Genomic DNA, 22,062 nt, shown 5'->3' with positions numbered 1-22,062 from the left:
CGCGGTCGGCGGTCTTCACCGCGGCGGTAACTCAGCGGTCTTGCGAAAAGACCGCCAAGGTCAGAATGAGGGCCTATGTGTTTCAAGAAACATAGTAAAGACAAGAAAGACTACATGTCCCATGAGTCACGGGAAACTTACAAAACTTGATGAAGCACGGAGTACAAATTTCTTGTTGTCCATAACATTCTTGTTGGGCAAATGTGAGACACAGCTACTGCAACTGCGACTTGTTGAATCCTGTTATCTCTTCTTTTGTGAAGTTGAAAATGACATCCGGGAACTAGAGCAGTATCCTGCAAAGAATACACATGCCAATGCATGTTTCATAAAGATTCTTCCATGGGGATATGAACCCCATAGCACTTGTTTGTTTATTTCGAGTCATCCATACCGATTACAAATTCTGCAGCACTTGTTTGTTTCTAAACGAGTTGTCCAAATGAATTGCAAAGTCAATCTTGTTCCATTGCCCTTTCCTTGTCTCTACTGCACAACTCCACCACAGTACTGCGGAGTTAGATGTGGGTTCGGTAAATTGTGGAAAATGTCCTCCTTTCTTTCAGATGCAGATTTCCAGGTTCTGACAGCAAATCAGAGATAGACTCACCTTTTGGTAGGTCCAGGGAGCTCAGCTTTTGGTTAAACATAGCTTTGAACTGCTCTGCACATTTTGAAGTTTAGAAACACAGTCAGACAATATCCAAGCCACTGAAGTTATTTTTCACACTAGTCATAATAAACATCTATAAAACTCTCTTCATGCTAAGCATCATTTGGGGCACTGTGGGTACTATCATTGACTCCTTTGTAAATGAAAGACTTCAGAATGTCCATGATGCTTTTATTATTGCTGATGATTTCAGTTCAAGGATTGCTAACTTTACCGAATATCTTAGCCAATGTGAAAATCTGAAGCTGAACAACTATTCCTGCCATGCACAGAGTAGATGATAGAGCTGATAGGAATGATCACCACCCAATGTTGTGATAATAATTTTAAGACTTTGAATGTCAGTTCCTATTTCTCACACCTGCTAAGAAACATTTGGCCTCCAAATGTGTAAAACCAAAGTGTCCAAACTGTGATCAGTTTTATGATTTTGAAGTAATTTCTAGATGAAAGAACAATATCAACTCACTGTCTTTTATTCTAAAATATTTTAGCCTGCCCCTGGCTGTCACAATCTACAAAAGGCACTAGTGATGCCAGTCAGTCAGGCAAAAATTACTGATAATTTAGAGCATGTCTTTAAACAACAGTAAAAGCAACATCAATAATATTACATGATAAAAACCCTGACTCGTTTTACATTAAAATAAACAAAATTCCTCATGCACCATAAATACTTAATATCGCAATCCAGAGGAATGCTTTATAAAATACTTTAAAAGTAATAAAAGTTACTTTGTGGAATAAAGATTAAAAACGTGCCACAAATACTATCTATGACTAAGGGTGCTACCCCTGGATACCTTAAAGTACATCTTAAAACTGAGGTTATAATTCACTCACGACAGCCATAAAGCTCCCCAAGGTACAAGTCACATCCAAGGATCTCATGTCAATTAAAAGAGCAGCTTCTTGCATGCAATCCTGAATGCCATACTTTAAAAAGTTTTTCCTGTTGACCGCACCTTTAGACAGTCCAAAATGATATGTAGGCAATCACATTTGGCTGGAAACCCACAAGTGCAGTTTCCCTGTGCATCGATCATTGCCATGTTTACCTTATTGTTTGTGTAACAGGGTTTTCAACCTGTTCTTAACCTTGGTATCTTGTATCTAAGCTTGGGGTTGGGTAACGCATCTATGTACGAGAACCATTCTTCATTTTCATGAGTCATATAAGAATTGGGTGGATGTCTTGCCCCTTAAATCTTAAATACATCTTGTCTTGAGCTCTGGTTACATGTATTGTTAAAGTGTGAAGTTCCTTCTTCATTGTCTTGTTTACGAGGTTTTGTCTATCTATATCCAGTCCTAATCTTCTGCATATGTCTTCCACATTTTCTCTAGCTTCATTGGCCCTCTGCAGTTCACTATATGTGATTTCATTTTTACAGTGTGTCTCATTTTACAGTTATGCCTGTCATCTGTTAGCTGAAGCCAGAATCTTACCACCTCTGTGTCAGCTAAGTGGCTCCATGAGGTTACACCCGTTTCCATCCTTATACCCTGTACCATAGTGACTTAGGTAATGACAAAGGTTTTTTAGACATTGACCCTCTTCGTACTTCCAAATCCGCTTTCCAATTAGATTTAGCAGTTCAACTCTGTAGTGGAATTGTGGGTGAACCAAAGCCACATATACATTTAGCACAGGTCTTAAAGCCATAATAATGTAATCTTTAGTTAATTTTTTGAGACCACTGATTGAGGCCAGTGCTCTTGTTTTTAATGCTTCTGTGTGCTCTTTCCACAATAACTTCTTTTCAAACCATACTCCTAGAAATGTATATGTACCAACTGTCTCAGGTTTGCTAGTATATAGGTGCCATTTAAATTAGACCCTTTTTTCCCCAAGCTCCATCACTTTTGTTTTGTCCAAATGTATCACTAGTTTTTTTCTTGCTACAGTATTCCTATTTCCATCATATCCATAATAACATGATCGTCCACATAAAGTAAGCATGCCAAATGTATGCCATTCATTTTGGGGCTTAACCTGCTTTCTTTTTCCTGCATTGCTGATAAATCTGCTATAAACAGGGAGAAAAGCACTGGGCCAGGACACAGCACTGGCACATCCCATTTTTAATTGGTATTTTTCTGGACAAACTTCCCATATTATTACCTACGCCCCATTCTGATAATGAAGTTCTTTTAAAATAGCCAACCTGTTCCTCAGGATGCCTTGATCCATTAAAGTTTCCCATTGGCAATGATGATTTACTGAAAACAGTTTTTCACCCACATCCAGAAGGTTAAATGATTTGTATTTTTGGGGTCCTTAGTGTCCTCTTTTTTGTATATCAGCCTTACTATAGCACCCTTCCAGCTATCTTGGATATACCCAGTTATTAATATTTTCTGAAATACAAAATAAAATAATTTAGCCCACCAATCTACCTTGGTTTTGATTATCACCACTGGCAGGTCATCTGGCCCCACTTCTCTGGCTAGTTTTAATAACCCTATGGTGTCTTTAATTATCTGGAAAAATAAATATGTCCTGTTTTTTTCTGCAACCCAAGCCCATTCCTCCCTTTCTTTTAACTTCTCCACACATCCGGCACCATACAAATCTTTAGGTGCTGACTCATGCTTCTTCTTCTATCACAAACCTCAGTGATCCATGTTCCTTTCTGCACCAGCATCCAGAACTTCCTCGTATTTTTCATTTCTATTGCTTTCTGCATGTTTAACCAGAAACTCTCCTTATAAACCCTTTCCCTGTTGACTATTAGTTTTTTATATCACTGCTTGGCACTGAGGAGCTGGTTTCCTATCTCGTGATCATATTTTATTTTCAAACTCTTGTCCCATTTCCTTATCTGTCTTTTTGGATTTCTACTTTCCTTCTCAAACCATAGGGTACCCTTTTGAATACCTACAACAGCCTTTTCTTGATTGAGAATATTTTCACCTCTAGATATGTTATTGCCTGGGTAATTATATCACTATACCAAACTATGAAGTTTTCAGGTATATCCTCCCACTGTAATGCCTCATAGTTCTGTTGTACATTGGCCCTCCCTGCATATGCTCTTCCGAAATCCTAGTGGTTAATAGTTTAGGGTATTCTACTCGTGGGGCGACTACTTTTTCGTTTGGGATGGTTTCATCCGATATTATTTCTAGGTGCAGTGAGTAGTGGTTACTTGCATCTAGTTGCATGACCTTAAAACTTGCAATTTTGTCAAAGAAAACATGCGTGTACGAGGATGTAATCAATCGAGCATGATTGCCTACCAATTCTAAAAGTCTGTCTTGTGGCTCTATCTAAGTTGGTGCGGCCATTTATACTGAACATTCCTATGTGCCCAGACATTTTACCACACTGGCCATACTGTCATTTCCCATGATCCCAGCCCCTACAAATTCTTCCTCCGAAAGTTACCATGGCTACATGGGAACTTTTTAAAGTGTTTAACCACAAAGTCTTTCCCACATTTTATTGTTGACTGGGCCCCTCCTTCACTCGGTGAGGGCTTACTTTGTTTCCGGTTCCTCAAACCCTTCCTCAAATTGATGTTTGTCGTGTGACTTCTGTCACTAGAATCATTTATAGGATCATTTATGGATATCTCAGCTCCTCCCCCTTCACCTTTACTTATCTGAATTACTGGGCTCTGTCCTTGCCACCATTTTGTGCAGGAGGGTGCTATTAGTTGTTTACCACTGCTCTATGGCCCACTTTCTCAGGGGCTTATTTTCTAACCACTTCTCCATGAACTAGCAATCATTATGCCCAGATCCTGATTAATTAACAGTATGGTGACAAGCTGCAGTGTGGTAAGAGCACTTACCTCTGCCCTCCTGACTAGCCAGTTTTACTTTCCCTTTGCAATCTTTCCATTGATATTTCTGCCGCCGCCTCCACCCTTGCCTTCCACCAAGGTTCACTTCCTGCCCCTATACTTTGCTTCCTCAAGGGCTGTGTTTCCCCTTGGTTTGTGTCCATACTTCAGTTCAGTCCATGTTCAGTGCATTTATGTACTCAGAGGGCTGTGTGAATGGTGTGCCGCGCATCAGGCTCTCCCCGGCTCCCCTAGGTGAGCTGCCACAGTCGCGACACACCGGCACCCTGAGAAAGTCACACTCAGTCTTAATTGCCTATTGTTTGTTTATCCCACCTACCTCATCCCTCATCCCTGTTGGTTGGCAGTGAGGTAGACGGTGTAGGGCTTGTAAAATTGCCCACATAAAATGCAAAAGTATTGCCCAGATCAGTCTGCAGCAAGTCAGGAAGAACTGCCGTTCCTGCAACATGCCAATCGAGTGAGGGGTGGGGCAGGTGGGAGTGCAGGCATAAGCACACCGCATCTCGATGTGTCTTCCGTGTTTACCAAGTGTAGTCAGTCAGAAGGAGTGCTGCAAAACTTTTACAGCCAATTTTTTGCCTTAGCTGAAAACGCAGAAAAGGCTTCACTCTTTAAAGGACATAATAAAATTGGCTCCATCAGTTATATGGATTACCATCTGTTCACAAATCCAGACAATGCTCACTTGAAAATTTTGTTAGATATTTTGTTGTTGAAGAATGTTGTAAGAACATTCCTTAATTGCTTTGTAATGTATACTAAATTACATCACCCTTCTCCTTTCTACGAGCCTATGAACATGGGAGCACAATTATACTGGCACCATGACAGAAACATAATTTAATATTATACCTTTCAACCAAAAGGTGAAAATCCACCTTTTCAAACTACATCTTGGTGATTCCCAGTCTACTATTCGATGGATTGATAGAACCTAGTATCTCTCTTCCAACCATGACAATCTTACTTTGTTGCTCAATCAATATCCCTCAACTTGTCCCTCATCTCCCTCAATCCATCCTTCAAACAACATAGAGTGAAACATGTATTAGCTCATTTCTGGGTGACCTACAAAGTAGGGCACTCAAACGTCTCCCTTAGGTGGTTCACATTAAAGAAAGTTACTAAATAAATATATTAATCTCAGGAGCATAAAGGTTCCTTCATAATTTTTCACAAGTATGAGCTGTGCCACTGTAACTATGTGGCAAGTGAGCACCAAATTTTGCTGCATGTGTGTGTGTCATAATATGCTATGCATTGATTTAATCGATCTGAGTAGTTATAGTTTCCACTTAAGAAGTGACTGTTGAATTGCTAGATACATGGCCAAAAATGCAAGCAGGAAACAGTTAACATAATTTCAAATCTATTTTTTGCTTAAATAGACATAAAAAATCAATTCATGCCTTTGACAAATGACATATCTGGAAACTTGAACCTGAATATCACTATTACACTGATGAGTCTTGGAAAAAACGCTGAGAGGGCACAGTTTAGACTTATTAGGGTCCCAAAGTAAATGCCACTTTTTACTTCCTGTGTAAGACTTAGGGCCTGATTTACATATTGGCAAATGTGTTATTCTGTCACATCGGTGATGGATATCCCGTCTGCTGGAATCTAAATCACATTATTTCCTGTGGGATTAGAATTCAGTGGACCGGATATCCTCACTGTTGTAACCCATGTGCCAACATCTAAATCAGGCCCCAAATTGTCTTCCTTGTGAACTTACTGTGCTGTGAGAATTGTAGCACAGCAGCTAAGTGTGTTTGCAGTTCTGGTTACTAAATTGAGTAATGTCATATTGCACAGCCCTGTCTTAATCCATGGAAAGGCATAGCAAGCCACACCTCACCTGTAAAGGAGGCCTGGTGCCAATGGCACCAACAAAAAAACACCTAGAAAGCTTACTTCACCTGTAAGGCTAGTAAGCTCAGACTCACAACTCCACACTCTTCTGGTAAACCAGACAGCATATCACAGTTCTTATTCTGGTTCATCGTTCGAGCTATGCCATAAACGTGGTGCAGCTGAGATTTGGCTGTTACCTTTTGTGTCACAAAGATGATATATATGTGACCATATTTTCATTATATTGTGTGAAATGCTAACACATTAACTGTAAAGTGGTGCACAGAGAGCTCATATTAAGATTGATGTACTGTAGGCTAGTGATCTAATATGATGCCGTAGCAATATTTTAATCTAAGTATAATCATTTGTTTTGATTTCATGTCTCCTTATGATGTTAAGAAGTAGTTTAGTTTTCATTGTATTGATAATGAATTTTTTGATAACAGCGTCTTAAATGATGCATGCTAATGTTGAAATTTGTCGTTCCCCATTATACCTATTCAAATGTATTAACAAGTTATCTTACCTTTGATATTTACTGTCACATGAATTATTGACAAGATTTATTAATGATGAATTTACAATTTCAATGTTATATGCGTTTTGCCTAACAAGAATAAAGTTCTACTTGCTTTAGTTTGCAATATTGATTTGCTAGGTTTTAGACTTTCAGAGTGTGAGAAAACTGTTTTCTTTGGCTTACATCTCACTCCTTTTCAGATGTTGTTCCCATAAAATGTTAGTTTGGAAATAGATCCTCTATATTCTCATTTATAGAGAACCTGAGAAGGTAACCTTGAAGTTGGTACACCAAGAGACTGAGAACATGGACATTATAAATTGTTGCAAAGTCATACAGAAGAGCAAAGATGGATGCCTTCCCATGACAGCATTGGGAATTTTTCCTGATGTTGCAGTTGCATGTTGCATGATGTGCTATGATTGGACTATAAGACCTTTTGATTCATATGGTGTAATTAATAGACAAAACACCATTCACTTTGGACTTTAGTTTACTGTTTCCAGTTGGATTTGCAGTACTCCCACTTCCTTCACTCCTTGGGCTTTGAGAGGTGCAGACCTCTTTGACCCTATCTTACATCATCCTAATTATTGCTTAGAGAAGACTTGGGGGGTCATTACAACATTGGCGGCAAAAGGCGATTACCGCCGTGCAGAAGACCGCCAATACACCGCCGCGGCCGCGGAATACCGCCACAGCTATTATGACACACATCTCGGAATCTGCCGAAATTCAGACACCCACACAAGTCCGCCACACCAAAGGTCAGTGATAAACTGGCGAAAACAAATCCTCCACTGTCACACCAACAGAAACACGCCCATGCTATTACGACCCACGAATCCACGCGGCGGTCTTTCAACCGTGGTATTCCATTGGCGGTACACACCGCCGCGCTCAAAATACACACACATCTCCAAAACACCGCCACATTGGACAATTCAAAATACACACACCTGACACACATACACACACCACTCCCACACACCCAACACAATATAAAACACACACCCACATCACCCACAAACCCCTACGACCACAATTACCGAGAGAAGGCCAGAGAGACTGCACAGCCAAGACAACACCACCATACAGAGGCACACAACACCATCACCCAACCCACACCCACGCACAAAACACCACACACCACTACACATCACCACACACATCAACACTCACACCGCCCCACACATCACACACCCCACCCCATGTCACGCCAAAGACACCCCCGCTTCTCCGAGGAGGAGCCCAGGGTCATGGTGGAGGAAATCATCCGGGTAGAGCCACAGCTATTTGGCTCACAGGTACAGCACACATCCATAGCCAGGAAGATGGAGCTATGGCGAAGAATAGTCGACAGGGTCAACGCCGTGGGAAAGCACCCAAGAAATAGGGAGGACATCAGGAAGAGGTGGAACGACCTACGGGGGAAGGTGCGTTCAACGGTCTCCAGACACAACATCGCGGGTCAGCGGACTGGCGGCGGACCCCCACCTCCTCCCCCACAACTAACAACATGGGAGGAGCAAGTCTTGACCATCATGCATCCAGAGGGCCTCGGAGGAGTCGGTGGAGGATGGGACACTGGTAAGTCAAATCTTAACTATCATATCCCCCACCCTACCTGCATGCTATCACACCTCCCCATCACTCAAACTCCTCACTAATGTACTCATAACACAAACCACACATCCCAACACCAAGCCCTGCATGACACAACTAAGCATGGTCACCCCTCGCCAAAGCATGCTCACTGCACATACCCATAACAACCCCCTAACCATCATCACACAAACCCACACACAGGAATGCTTGCACTGGGGTACACGCTCACCCATTGCACACCATTACACACACACATGCAATAATCATGCTCTTATGCACCTGCAGGAACCAGAAGGACCGTCACCAGACCAGAGGGTCCAGACAACACCACTCCACCCCCAGAAGAGGCCCACAGTGACGATAGCAGCTCTGCCCTACTGGATCCTGATGACCAGCCCGGACCATCGTGGGCCTCGGGACAGTCGGTTCCCCTTGCACAGGCACCTTCCAACACTGACCTTCCACCCTCTGGTAACACCAGCACAGCACCCACCCAGCGGGCCCAAACCTCCCTACCCAGGACAGGTCAATCAGCGGTGTGTCCACCACTACAGGGAACCCAGGATAACCCACCACCGCAACAACAACAGGGACCTGGAGGCAGTGGTAGTTGGCACACGGTCCAGGGGACGGAGGCCCAGGAACACAGGGGAACTGGGAGGGCTGCTGTGCGACAGGGGGCGGACAGGCCAAGGGAACCCACTCTCCACGAGGCCCTATCCTCCATCATGGGAGCATACCACCACTCCCAGGAGATGATGGTGACGGTCCTGGACAAGTTGCACGAGACCCTGCGCCTACAGGAGGAACAGTATTTGGGGTTCAGGGAGGAGCTCAGGACCATCAGCTTCGCCTTGGGCACCATCGTAGGGGTGCTGAAGGACATACAGCAGACCTTGAGGGACACCCTGGCACTCCAAGGGGCCCTTGACACTAGCCAGGATGATGAACTGCCCACCACCTCCGCCGGCGCTAGTGGACAGGACGCCCCGCCACAGGACCACCACACCAGCACCCCACCCCCTGCAGACGGACAACCACCACGCAAGCGGTCCCTGAGATCCAGGAACAGGACAGAGCAAGATGGCAAGACCCCCGCCAGGAAATGAGACCACCCTGTTTGTCCTCCCACTGTCCCACCTTGTTACCCTGTCCATACTTACACTGCCCCAGCTCCACTTCCTATGCCCATATGGGCAGTGCACCTGTGAGACTAATAGACTGGACTCTGCCATGGACATTCCTCCGCCATCACCCATCCTCATTTTATAACCCCCTCCCATTTCTGAGCAGTTCAATAAACACCCTTGAAACACAAAACAATCTTGAGTCAGTCTGTGATTTTGTAAATATGTATTATCAATGACAGTGTCATAATGCGTTTCCTATTGTAAGGCTAACATACCTATGTCACACATCACAAGTCCTTGAAGGATGCAAGCAGATGACACGTTGGTAACCACACCTGTGAAACCGTAATGGAAAGGTACAACTCATTACCAAATACTGGTTGAAATCGACAGACAGGATAGAGGTCGACGTGTGAAAGTTAATGTAATGTTAAACATGAAAATGTTCTCACCTGTGTGTCACTGGAAATATTGCTGTATGACTGACTCCCTGTTGTCGTTGTCTTCTTCCTCAGCTTCCTCCTCATCACTGTCCACAGGCTCCACAGGCTCAACAGCTGCTACAACACCGTCATCTGGATCATCCTCCTGCAGAAAAGGCACCTGGCGTCGCAAAGCCAAATTATGAAGCATGGAGCAGGCGATGATGATCTGGCACACCTTCTTCGGTGAGTAGAATAGGGATCCACCTGTCATATGGAGGCACCTGAACCTGGCCTTCAGGAGGCCGAAGGTGCGTTCGATCACCATCCTAGTCCGCCCATGGGCCTCATTGTACCATTCCTCTGCCCTGGTCCTGGGATTCCTCACTGGGGTCAATAGCCAGGAAAGGTTGGGGTAACCAGAGTCCCCCAATAGCCATACACGGTGCCTCTGGAGTTGACCCATCATATCAGGGATGCTGCTATTCTGCAGGATGTAGGATGTAGGCGTCATGCACTGAGCCAGGGAACATAGGATTTACCTGGTAGATGTACTGGTCTGCCAAACAGACCATCTGTACATTCATAGAATTATAACTCTTCCTGTTCCTGTACACCTGTTCACTCCTGTGGGGGGGGACCAGAGCTACATGGGTCCCATCAATGGCACCTATGACGTTGGGGATAGGTCCAAGGGCATAGAAGTCACCTTTCACTGTAGGCAAATCTGCCACCTCAGGGAAAATGATGTATCTCCTTACGTGTTTCAGCAGGGCAGACAACACTCTGGACAGCATGTTGGAAAACATAGGCTGGGACATCCCTGATGCCATGGCCACTGTTGTCTGAAAAGACCCACTTGCAAGGAAATGGAGCACTGACAGCACCTGCACGTCAGGGGGGATTCCAGTCGGATGGCGGATTGGTGACATCAGGTCTGGCTCCAACTGGATACATTGTTCCTGGATTGTGGCACGGTCAAACCGGTAGGTGACGATGACATGTCGCTCTTCCATTGTCAACAGGTCCACCAGCGGTCGGTACACCGGAGGATTACGCCATCTTCTCACATGTCCCAGCTGACGGTGCCTATGAAGGACAACAGCGACGAATCAGTCATTATTCCTCCAGGTATGTACCCACAGTTACACACAAGACTACACCACTCACAAAACCCTTCCTGTATGTGTGTTGAATGTAGGCCTAGCTATGTGTGACGCACAGGTAAATGAAGCCATGTGGGCCCCTGAAATGGCGGCTGCCTGACCTCTAAACTGGGACAATGGGATTGTGGGGTAACTGCGCTGGCGTTGCACACCGTCGCGGTAGGCGGTCGTAGACCACGGTGCAATGCTGCATTGGTCAACATTGGACCCTATGGGTCCCAGGAGCCAATGAACAGGTGCGCCGGCGGTGATGATGCGCACCGCCGCGGACGTCACCGCCATTTTCTATCTGTTCAATCACTAGATACCTGACCTTCGACAGGAGAGGACCTACACTGCAAGTGCTGCTGTGACCTCGGTCTGGAAACGACGATGGCTGCTGCGTCTGGGGAAAGGGCCCCTGCCTTTACTGCACAGGAGTTGGAGAAACTGGTAGACAGGGTCCTCCCCCAGTACACGCTACTCTAAGGTCCTCCAGACCAACAGGTTAGTACACAGGGAGCACGTTGTATGGGCTAGGCCTGGGTGGAGAGGGCTGGTTGGAAGAGGGAAGGGGCCAGAGTTCATAGAACATTAATGCATGGGAATGAATGGGCCACATGGCCAGAGTAGGGAGGGGGCCACTCACATCGACGGTGCAGTTGGTAATGACTGATCCTCTTTCCTTGTGCATGTCATGTAGGTCAGCGCCCACCAGAAGAGGGACATTTGGCGTGCCATTGCCAAGGAGGTCCAGACCCTGGGGGCCCACCAGAGACGGGGCACCGACTGCCGTAAATGATGGGAGGACATTTGCCGCTGCAGCAAGAAGACAGCGGAGGCTCAGCTGGGGATGGCCTCCCAACGTGGGAGGGGTGCCTGTCGCACCATGACCCCCCTGATGTTCCGGATCCTGGCGGTGGCCTACCCGGAGTTGGATGGGCGCTTGAGGGCATCACAGCAGACACAAGGGGGTGAGTACACTCACATTCTGCTGACTTTGCGTGCAGTGGAGGTGTCTGGGTGGGGGAGGTGGGCTGTGGGTGTCCCTAGGCCAGGACGTGTTCGGTAGGCAAGGCCCCTCCGTAATGCAGGCCATGTGGCACTCTACCCCACCTCAGCAGAGTGTCAAGTACAGGTGTAGCTGCCCCTGTGGCATCCATGTGTGCAGATGTCCACCATTGCCATGTAGGCCATATCCCAGAGATTGCATGTGCAGAGGGCAGGAGCACGGCGTAATGCAGGGGGCCGCTGTGTCTGTCTTGTCCGCCAACGGTAGCGGTATGCCATGCACTAAAACTCTCTTTATTCTGTCCCCCCCCTTTTTCTGCTCTCCCTGTCCTTTTGTACATCAGCATGGCACCGGAGCACGAGGGAGCTGCATCCCACATGGCCATGGAGGGCCACACCACGGACTCTGAATGCACCAGTGGGACGGAGGGCGAGGGGAGCTTCACGTCGGCCACCGGATCACCAAGCAGCGACACGGACTGGTTCGCCGATGGGGGCTCCCTTGTGGTGGCGGCACCATCTATGCGCCCCACTTCTACAGGTACAGCCGCCACCTCCCCTACCAGCACCGCCCTCCCAGCAGCCCCTCAGCATTCGCCCCGTGCCCGCTCACCCAGGAGGGTGGGCATCACCTTCGCCCCAGGCACCTCAGGCCCTGCCCCAGTCACCCCTGCTGCCCTCAGTGAGGAGGCCATTGGCCTACTCAGGTCACTCACTGTTGGGCAGTCTACCATTGTGAATGCCATCCAGGGTGTAGAAAGGGAGTTGCAACACACTAATGCATTCCTGGAGGGCATTCATTCTGGTCAGGCTGTCCTTCAGCGAACCCTGCAATCTCTGGCCTCAGCACTGATGGCAGCCATTGTCCCTGTGTCCAGCCTCCCCCCTCCAACCTCCTCCACCCAGACCCAATCTCCTGTACCCCAGCCCATCCCAAGCACACCTACAGACCAGCATGCACACAAGCCAGCACACACAAGTAGCTCAAGCAAACATAGGCACCACACAACCCACAGTCACTCACGCAAGCCTCACCCACGTACAGACACAGCAACATCCACTGCCTCCACTGTGTCCCCCTCCTCCTCTTCTTCCTCCTCCCTCCCAGTCTTGTCTACACACACACCTGCATGCACCACATCTACAGGCACCATGAATCGCCCAAGGAGACCCAGCACCACAAGCCGCTCACCTGCACTCACCACCTCCACTGCCATTTACATGTCCCCTGTGTCCTCTCCCAGTGTGTCTGTGACGCCCCCTCCCAAAGTACACAAACGCGGGCACCCACACACCCAACATCCATCCACCTCACGACAGCCTCCAGTACCTGCACCTGCACCCAAAACACCTAAAGTGACACCTCCGACAAACACCTCCTCTTCCTCCACTCCCAGACCCCCTCCAACTACCCATCCCAGTGTACGTCAGACACTGTCCCTCTGTAAAGTTGACCTTTTTGCTCCCACCCCCCCTCCAATTCATCAGTCCCGTCATAGCGCCTCACCCAAAAAGCCTCCAATACCAGTGGTGCCTGTTCAAGGTTTGTGGAGTGCACCGGCCACCAGGGCAGGCAGTGTGACCCGGAGCCAAGGCACTGGCAGCCCACCCCCTGTAAAGGCTCTAAAATTGGAGAGTGGACGACGGGACCGTGTGAAGACTCCTGGTGGGAAAACAACTCACATGGGTTCCAAGGGGATTGGAGAGTCAGCTGTGACTCCACCAAAGGTGGGGAAGGGCCAGAGGAAGTCTGCCCAGCCTGTTCTGTGTGTTACGGCAGAGAAGGGCGCCATCATTCCCGGCGGTCGAGACACAACCGCCAGCACCGTCGTCACTGGTCAGGAGACCCCCGCCACCGCCGGAGTCATTGCCCAGGAGGGCCCAAGCCTCGTCACTGGTCAGGAGACCACCGCCAGAGTCACAGCCCAGGATGGCCCAAGTATCGTCACTGGTCAGGAGACCACCGCCACCGCCGGAGTCATTGCCCAGGAGGGCCCAAGTATCGTCACTGGTCAGGAGACCACCGCCACCGCCGGAGTCATTGCCCAGGAGGGCCCAAGTATTGTCACTGGTCAGGAGACCACCGCCAGAGTCACAGACCAGGAGGGCCCAAGTATCGTCACTGGTCAGGAGACCACCGCCACCGCCGGAGTCATTGCCCAGGAGGGCCCAAGTATCGTCACTGGTCAGGAGACCACCGCCACCGCCGGAGTCATTGCCCAGTAGGGCCCAAGTATCGTCACCGGTCAGGAGACCAATGCCAGAGTCACAGCCCAGGAGGGCCCAAGTATCGTCACTGGTCAGGAGACCACCGCCGGAGTCACAGCCCAGGAGGGCCCAAGTATTGTCACTGGTCAGGAGACCACCGCCGGAGTCACAGCCCAGGAGGGCCCAAGTATCGTCACTGGTCAGGAGACCACCGCCACCGCCGGAGTCAGTGCCCAGAAGGGCCCTGGTTGCCACAGCCCAGGTGGGCTATGATGGAACGTCATGCCACACACCAATGCCCAGTGTAGGGAACGTCATGCCACACACCAATGCCCAGTGTAGGGAGCGTCATGCCACACACCAATGTCTGTACCAGAACCGCCATGGCAAAGCACCGCTGAACAGGGCAAAGACCGCCATGGTGAAGACTGCTGAACAGGGCAAAGACCGCCATGGCAAAGCACCGCTGAACAGTCCAGAGACCACCATGGCAAAGCACCGCTGAACAGTCCAGAGACCGCCATGGCAAAGCACCGCTGAACAGGGCAAAGACCGCCATGGCAAAGCACCGCTGAACAGTCCAGAGACCGCCATGGCAAAGGACAGCTGAACAGTCCAGAGACCGCCATGGCAAAGCACTGCTGAACAGGGCAAAGACCGCCATGGTGAAGACCGCTGAACAGGGCAAAGACCGCCATGGCAAAGCACCGCTGAACAGTCCAGAGACCGCCATGGCAAAGCACCGCTGAACAGGGCAAAGACCGCCACGGTGAAGACTGCTGAACAGGGCAAAGACCGCCATGGCAAAGCACCGCTGAACAGTCCAGAGACCGCCATGGCAAAGCACCGCTGAACAGTCCAGAGACCGCCATGGCAAAGCACCGCTGAACAGGGCAAAGACCGCCACGGTGAAGACCGCTGAACAGGGCAAAGACCGCCATGGCAAAGCACCGCTGAACAGGGCAAGCACCGGGTAGGAATGAATAGACCGCCACATCAGGCATCCTTATCCCATGTGCAGCTGGAACAGTGACAGGACAGGAACTTTCACGGGGAGACTCATCTAGTCTGGGCACCAGTCCCCCTCCAGAACCAGTGGAGGGATGCATCCACTACCTCAGTCCTGCACAGGATGAAGCACTCTGGGCACCAGTCCCCCCCAGAACCAGTGGAGAATGTTATTGACTTGAGAGACTGTGGCTTTGCACTCCCCAGGATGGCACAGTGGGCACCCCACCCACTTTAGAGACTTGAGAGACTATGGCTTTGCACTCCCCAGGATACATCAATGGGCATGGATCACCGTCGTGGATCTGGCTTTGCAGCCCCCCCTTCCCTTCCCCCTGAGGTGCCTGTAGTATTTCTATCTGATGCCCCGGCAGTGTTCTCTCCGATTATGGTCAGGTATCTTTTGTGGGCCTCGCCCATGCATTTTTGGACTGTTGGTGCACGGACATTGTTATGTACATATCTGCACTACTTCTCGTAATGTATATATTTCTGAATGATTTTCGTATATATCTGTATATTTTTGTAAGATATGTATATTGCAACATTACAATGTTTGAATGGATTTCGCTTTGTCTTTTCATTCTTCCGGGGGGATTGTGGGTTGTTACTGTGATTTTTGTGGATGCATTGGTGTGTATGTTGTAATATGCGAGGTTGGGGGTGGGGGTGTTTGGTGGGTGTCCCCCTAACTTTTGCCTCCCCCCTCCCCCATGTCGTAGGTGCAGTACTCACCGTTGTCTTCAGCGCCTACGTAGATGGTGGTCGTAGAGGAGCAGAAAGACAAGGGCAGGGAGTATTTGGAGTTCCGGGTCCATAGAGTCCTCGTTCCTCGTGGGATGTGTTCAGGTGAGCGTTTTCCCATTGCAAAAGCTGTTTCTGCTGTGTTTTTATCCACGGTGAATCCACCCCGGAAAAGGTGGCGGATTTGCGAGTTGTGATACTATGGGCGGTACATTGTCTTCCGCCTGTCTGTTGGCGGTGACCGCCGTGCTGCTTGTCTGTACCGCCGTGGCGGGCGGTGTGTTAAAGTGGCTGTCTTTGTTGGCGGTTTCCGCCACGGTCATAATTCCAAATTTTTACCGCCGGCCTGTTGGCGGTCTTACCGCTGCTTTAACACCGACCGCCAGGGTTGTAATGACCACCTTGATGTTTCCCTTGCCCAATGAGAAGACGCTTGTTCACACTTCTGAAATGCTGACACTTTCCCTTTTTACCTACTTTTAGCTGACCTTAGTTAGCGTCATTTTGCCCCAGATGTAATTTTTCCAAGTTCTTTTTGTCCTTTATTTCCTTTTTTATTTTTGTCCCTATCTATTGTAACTCAGCACATGTCATCTAGTTACTTGAAGCTTAGCTTTTATGGATTTCTGGTGCTAAATTAACTAACTTAGATGATGTTTAGATTGTCTTCATGCTTAGAAGAGTTGAACAGCATATGTTTTCTGGGCATCAGATTCTTCTCCTGTTGTTCTGCATTGCCCACATCTAATGTTTAGTTTGCTTAATGTTAGTGCATCTTAACTTTTGTCTTTTAAGTCATTCTATGATGATTCTGTATCTTTATAGTCCTGTATTGAGCATTGCCCACATTCACCTGATTTTGAGCTTGAAATAAAACCTATAAAGTACAACTGGAGGGGCACCAACAAATCTTGTAATAACTTCACACATCCAATCAAGTCACTCCAATACGTCCTTTATTTTCTTCCACTTTAAAAGAGAAACAGCCAACGCGTTTCGTTCACCACATGTGAACTTTCTCAGGGCTGTAAAAAGACACTTAACATACATATATTTTCTTTTTTCAATATAACATACATAATAATTTTTCACAGTAATATAACAACTGGTGAAAAAAACAGAAAAGACAAATAAATATTAAAGACAGAAGAAAAACATAAGGGAAACAGAAGAAACACCCAATATCACTCAATACTTTAAAGATAAAAAACATTCAATTTGCATTAATTTATCTTTTAAGTTTTGAGTGATATTGGGTGTTTCTTCTGTTTTCCTTCTGTCTTTATATATTTATTTATTTGACATTTCTGGTTTTTTGTTAGGGTGAAAAGACCTGTGACCCTCGTTTAAACCATGCCTGAAATGCTTGATCAAGCATGTAGTGTTGGAATTAGAAGGTTGAGATGTCAATACTTAAACATCACATACTTCTTTATTCCATAGTGTAACCCTAAGGAAGACAGTTGGAGATGACTGGATGATAGAGACAGGCGGCTGTCAGTATTAGGGCCGCAGTAAACGAGACTTCACATTAATAACTGGCTTAGCGCCATCCTTACTAAGCGCTCAGAAGAATTCTATCAAGGAGTCTGGCAGGTAGTTTTATATCTGCCCCAACAGGAGTTGCAAGAAATATTTTGGCACGAGCTCAGACGCATGTTCTAGAAAGCTCTGACAACAATGTTGGCATAAGATCTGACATCCGCCCGCAGCAGGAAGTGCTACGGACAGTGAACCTGGGACGGCGGCGTAGTCAGTGTGCAAATGCGACACGTTAGCTCTGCAAAATGAGTCATATTTCCTAAAAAACTGAAAAGACGATCAGCACCAAGCAATGTGAGTTGTTTATATTACACTTAGTGGGCAAACTAGATTTATATTCTGTCGAGGTCGACAAGGGTAAACAGATTGGACAAAAACTATGCTCACAATGTTGTTCATTAATGCTAGAATCCTCCCAGGGCGCGACTGCCGTCATCTTCGCAAGACATCAAAGAGCAAAGAAACCAATTAAGCTTCCAAAGGACAAGAGTTTCTAAACGTCCTCAAAAAACTTGAAACATTCGCATTTGTTTCCGACCCCTGCCCATGTAAACTGCAGTAATTCTGCTGCACTTGTTTTATAACTGAAGTTTTTTTTTTTTAGAAATATCTTTTGGGGGTGGCAGTTTCAAAGAGACCCTTTGTACTCTTTCGCCCGCGACACGTTCACTCTAGTCGTAAAGTTACTTTTGATATAATCTCGTGATTTAAAATGTAGCCAATAAAACCCACGTGATCGATGACGTTTGCAGGTAGCGTGGCTAAGCTAAAGCTGGGTAACGATGCAGCCCTCTTTGATTTGTTTTCCTTCATGGCCCGAATTACGTAAAGGGAGCATTGGAAGTGCCAATTTAAGTGAGGTTTGTTTCTCTTTCATGTCCTTGGTGGTAAAGGTACTCCTTGATACGAATACCTTCTGCCACCATATCATCCAAGAAGGTTTGTTTAGTTGGTCATAGGAGACAAGATTATTTGTGCGTTTGTATTGGGCTGCATTTAGTACTGGTGGTGCTGTGTTAAGTTGCTTTTTTGTGCTGTAATAATGCATTGTGTTGTTGTGCTGTATTGTGTTGGTTGTGTTAAATTTTGTTTTCGTGGTATTGTTCTTGTTGTACCCTGTTATGTTTAGACTGGAAATGTAGCAGCATTTGTTCACATTTATTAAGTAACCAACAGTCAAAACAGAATGCAACAAAACAACCACAGTACAACACATCTCATTGCAATAATTCTACACAAAAGCACAAAATCAATCAAACACATCAAATGCCACAGAATAAATATGCACGAGCATTCCTGTCACAAATTACCACATCCAGAAACCCGCTTCCATAACACAGTGGTACAAGATGTTTGCACGAAGCACTTTAAGTTATACAGCCCATGGTCTATACCACTGTTTTGCACTAACTGGTATTTTAACTAAGTAAAAAGATGGAGAAGAGGTATATTACCACCCTAGACAACGATAAATGGTTGTTTGTTACTGGAACATTAGAGGAAGGTGCTGCTTTTGGCTGGAAAAATAGTAGCATTTCCTGGCAGTTCTAAAGATACTACAAAGCACCACAAACACACAACACCATAAAACAGCACAATTGTGTGCAACCAAATAGAATACAACACAACAACCCCCCAATAAACCAGGACAACACAGTACACTATTAGAACACAACAGAAGACAAACAAATAACACAACACAGTAACACAAAGCATCCAAACACACTAAAACAATACAGCACAAAACCACACAAATGTACAATACAAAATAGAGTACAACACTAAAACATGAGAATAACAGCACAACGAAATACAGCTATCAAAGAGAACGCAACAATATGATAGACCACAGTAACACAATAGTACACCTTTACACAAGTCGAATAATGCACAACTAAATACCACAAAACACAACAAAAGACAAGTACTACCTGAGTGCAGCACGATAAAACAACACCAGAACTCCAGCACACAAAAACACAACACAATCTAACACGTCAATTGCAAAATTGTGATTTTTTTTACTTGCTATGTTATTGTGTTCTGTTGATGTGGTATGCTATGTTATACTGGTACGTTGTTGAGTTGAAGTGTGTTTTTATGTTGTCATTGTGTTGTTGTCTTGTTGCATTTTGTAGTACCTTGTGTTATTGTTTTGATTAATTGTAACTGGGCTAAGGTTGCACTGTACTACTTTTATTTTGAAGTGTATAGTAATGTAGGTTTTGTGACGTTGCTCTCCCTCAACTGCAGGTTGTCAGCTTACATATGCACCATTATTTTCATCACCAGAGTACTACCACAACGAATATGCTGTCATAATATGACGGCTAGCTCCTTGGTAAATAAGCACTGCGTTATTTACCCCCAGGCCGGCTCCTATATACAAATGTATAAAGCCGCACGGATACGTGCCAATCAGGAACTGGGATTCCAACGCAAAGACAAATCTATTTTAATTTATGCAAAGTAATAATATATATGCATTAATGCAGGTGCCAGAAGTGCAGAATGCATACCTGCCTCCTTTTGAATTCTCTCCGGATTGCTTCCGGTCTGAACAGTGGGGTTCTCGTGATCTGGTGGGAACTGGAGCCTGCTGCGAACCAGCGAGCAGAGAAGGACACAAACATTGCATTTATTCCCTTTGTGCTTCACTTACTAGAAAGGTTTACAGGCCTATCCTTTTCAGAGCCTCTTTCATAGGTTTCTTAGGTGCATTATTCCAGGTCCATGTACTGGCTTTCACCTGACAATTATAACACAATAGTGGACACTTGCACAGTAAGACCTCGGCCGGTCCTCAAGTTTGGTGTTTCAAAGAAACTGTAAAGATTCTGAGGTGTGAGGTATCCATCCCATTAATGACCTCTAAAGTGGCGATTAATGTTATTGCACTATTCTTAGCAGAGGTGGAGACAGCAGCAATATAGAAGCAAACTAGAGGCGAGCTTTCAGCCTTCATCTCAGCTTTATAGTGCAGAAGCAGATAGGAGTACTCATGAAACAGCTCACTGATTTAAGCTACTGCTACTTAGATCTTAGTGCAATCAGCAGGTCACAAGCTGTAATCTTCCAGGGCTGACTCAGCTTTTCAACCCTTGGAAGTCGATAAGTTTGGCACTACTGAGTAGAATAATAATGCGAATACCTAATGTTCCCATAGAGACACACACTAAATGTAGGCAAATACACACAAACAGGTTTACAAAGATCACCCACGTTAAAGAAGAACAGATCGCTGCAGACTTCACACACGCTTATACAGTTATTTAGAGTTTGCGGAGGCGGGACATCCCAAAGTTTAGCAGGTGTCCCACCCGCCCTATTTAAAGTGTCCCTAAACGTATACACTCTAAATATGGTAGCGGGGACATGAACCAATTTTTTCTCTTTCTGCATATAAATGCAAAATGGGGTGAAGACAAGCCAGGAGCTGGAATGCCCATTCAATTCTTGGCTTCTCCTTGAGGTGATGGAATCATGGAATCTAGCAGTCACATTGTGAAAAGCAGTTGGACTGTGATGATGGGTGGCATCTCTTAGCATGCCTAATGGTGAATCCTAGTGAGCCGAGAGGGTTAGTAACCGATTGCTGGCAGCCCTGAGGCAATAAATAATACTGACTAAGTCATCAGACACACTTATTGGCTTGTGCTGATGATTATTACTGAAGAGTAACACAGTATGGGAGGGTGCATTTTACTGGACATATACCCCTAGAGTCAGATGGCAGAGGAAGTCTAGGGAATAACACTGCACCTTGTTTTTACACAAAGGGTGATCAATGCATATTACAGTGTCTCACAGGAGTAGTAGAAGAAGGAATAAACGAAATAATTTCATAACATTCATGTATAAAAACATTTTCATAACAGTAATGAGAACACAAAAAACATGTAGGGCCCATGTGTCATGACTAGGCAGGAAATGGGAAAATTATATGGGATAATTTCTCTGCGTAATCTTTAACCCCCCAGGCCCCTTGCAGAGTTGACTTTTACTTTTGCAGGAGTACACATGTGCCTAGAAAAAATATTAACAGATTGGTGGATGTTTAAATTGTGCTGGGAAGATTCGGTCGTCATAATCGCCTATTAGGCAACCGTACTGTGGAGAAACTCACGTGAGGTGGAGAAAATAGTTGATTACCAGTTTCTTTTAAGTCCTTGTCCTCTGCTCAGAGAAATTGATGTTGAGGGGTGGATTTACTGAGTCGCCATGTCCATTCCACGATGCCCATCTTTAAAGAAGGTAGTTGATTGTGCAGCCACCTTGTTTTTCACAGCTCTGCAGATTTACTGCCTTGCCAAATATTCCACCCTCTGCTGTATAATTTGAAGATTTCAACTAAAATAAGTTTTTAGTTCCAATGG

The sequence above is a fragment of the Pleurodeles waltl genome, chromosome 2_1, assembly GCF_031143425.1.
Source record: "Pleurodeles waltl isolate 20211129_DDA chromosome 2_1, aPleWal1.hap1.20221129, whole genome shotgun sequence".
Lineage (NCBI taxonomy): Eukaryota > Metazoa > Chordata > Amphibia > Caudata > Salamandridae > Pleurodeles > Pleurodeles waltl.
This window is presented reverse-complemented; position numbering follows the sequence as displayed.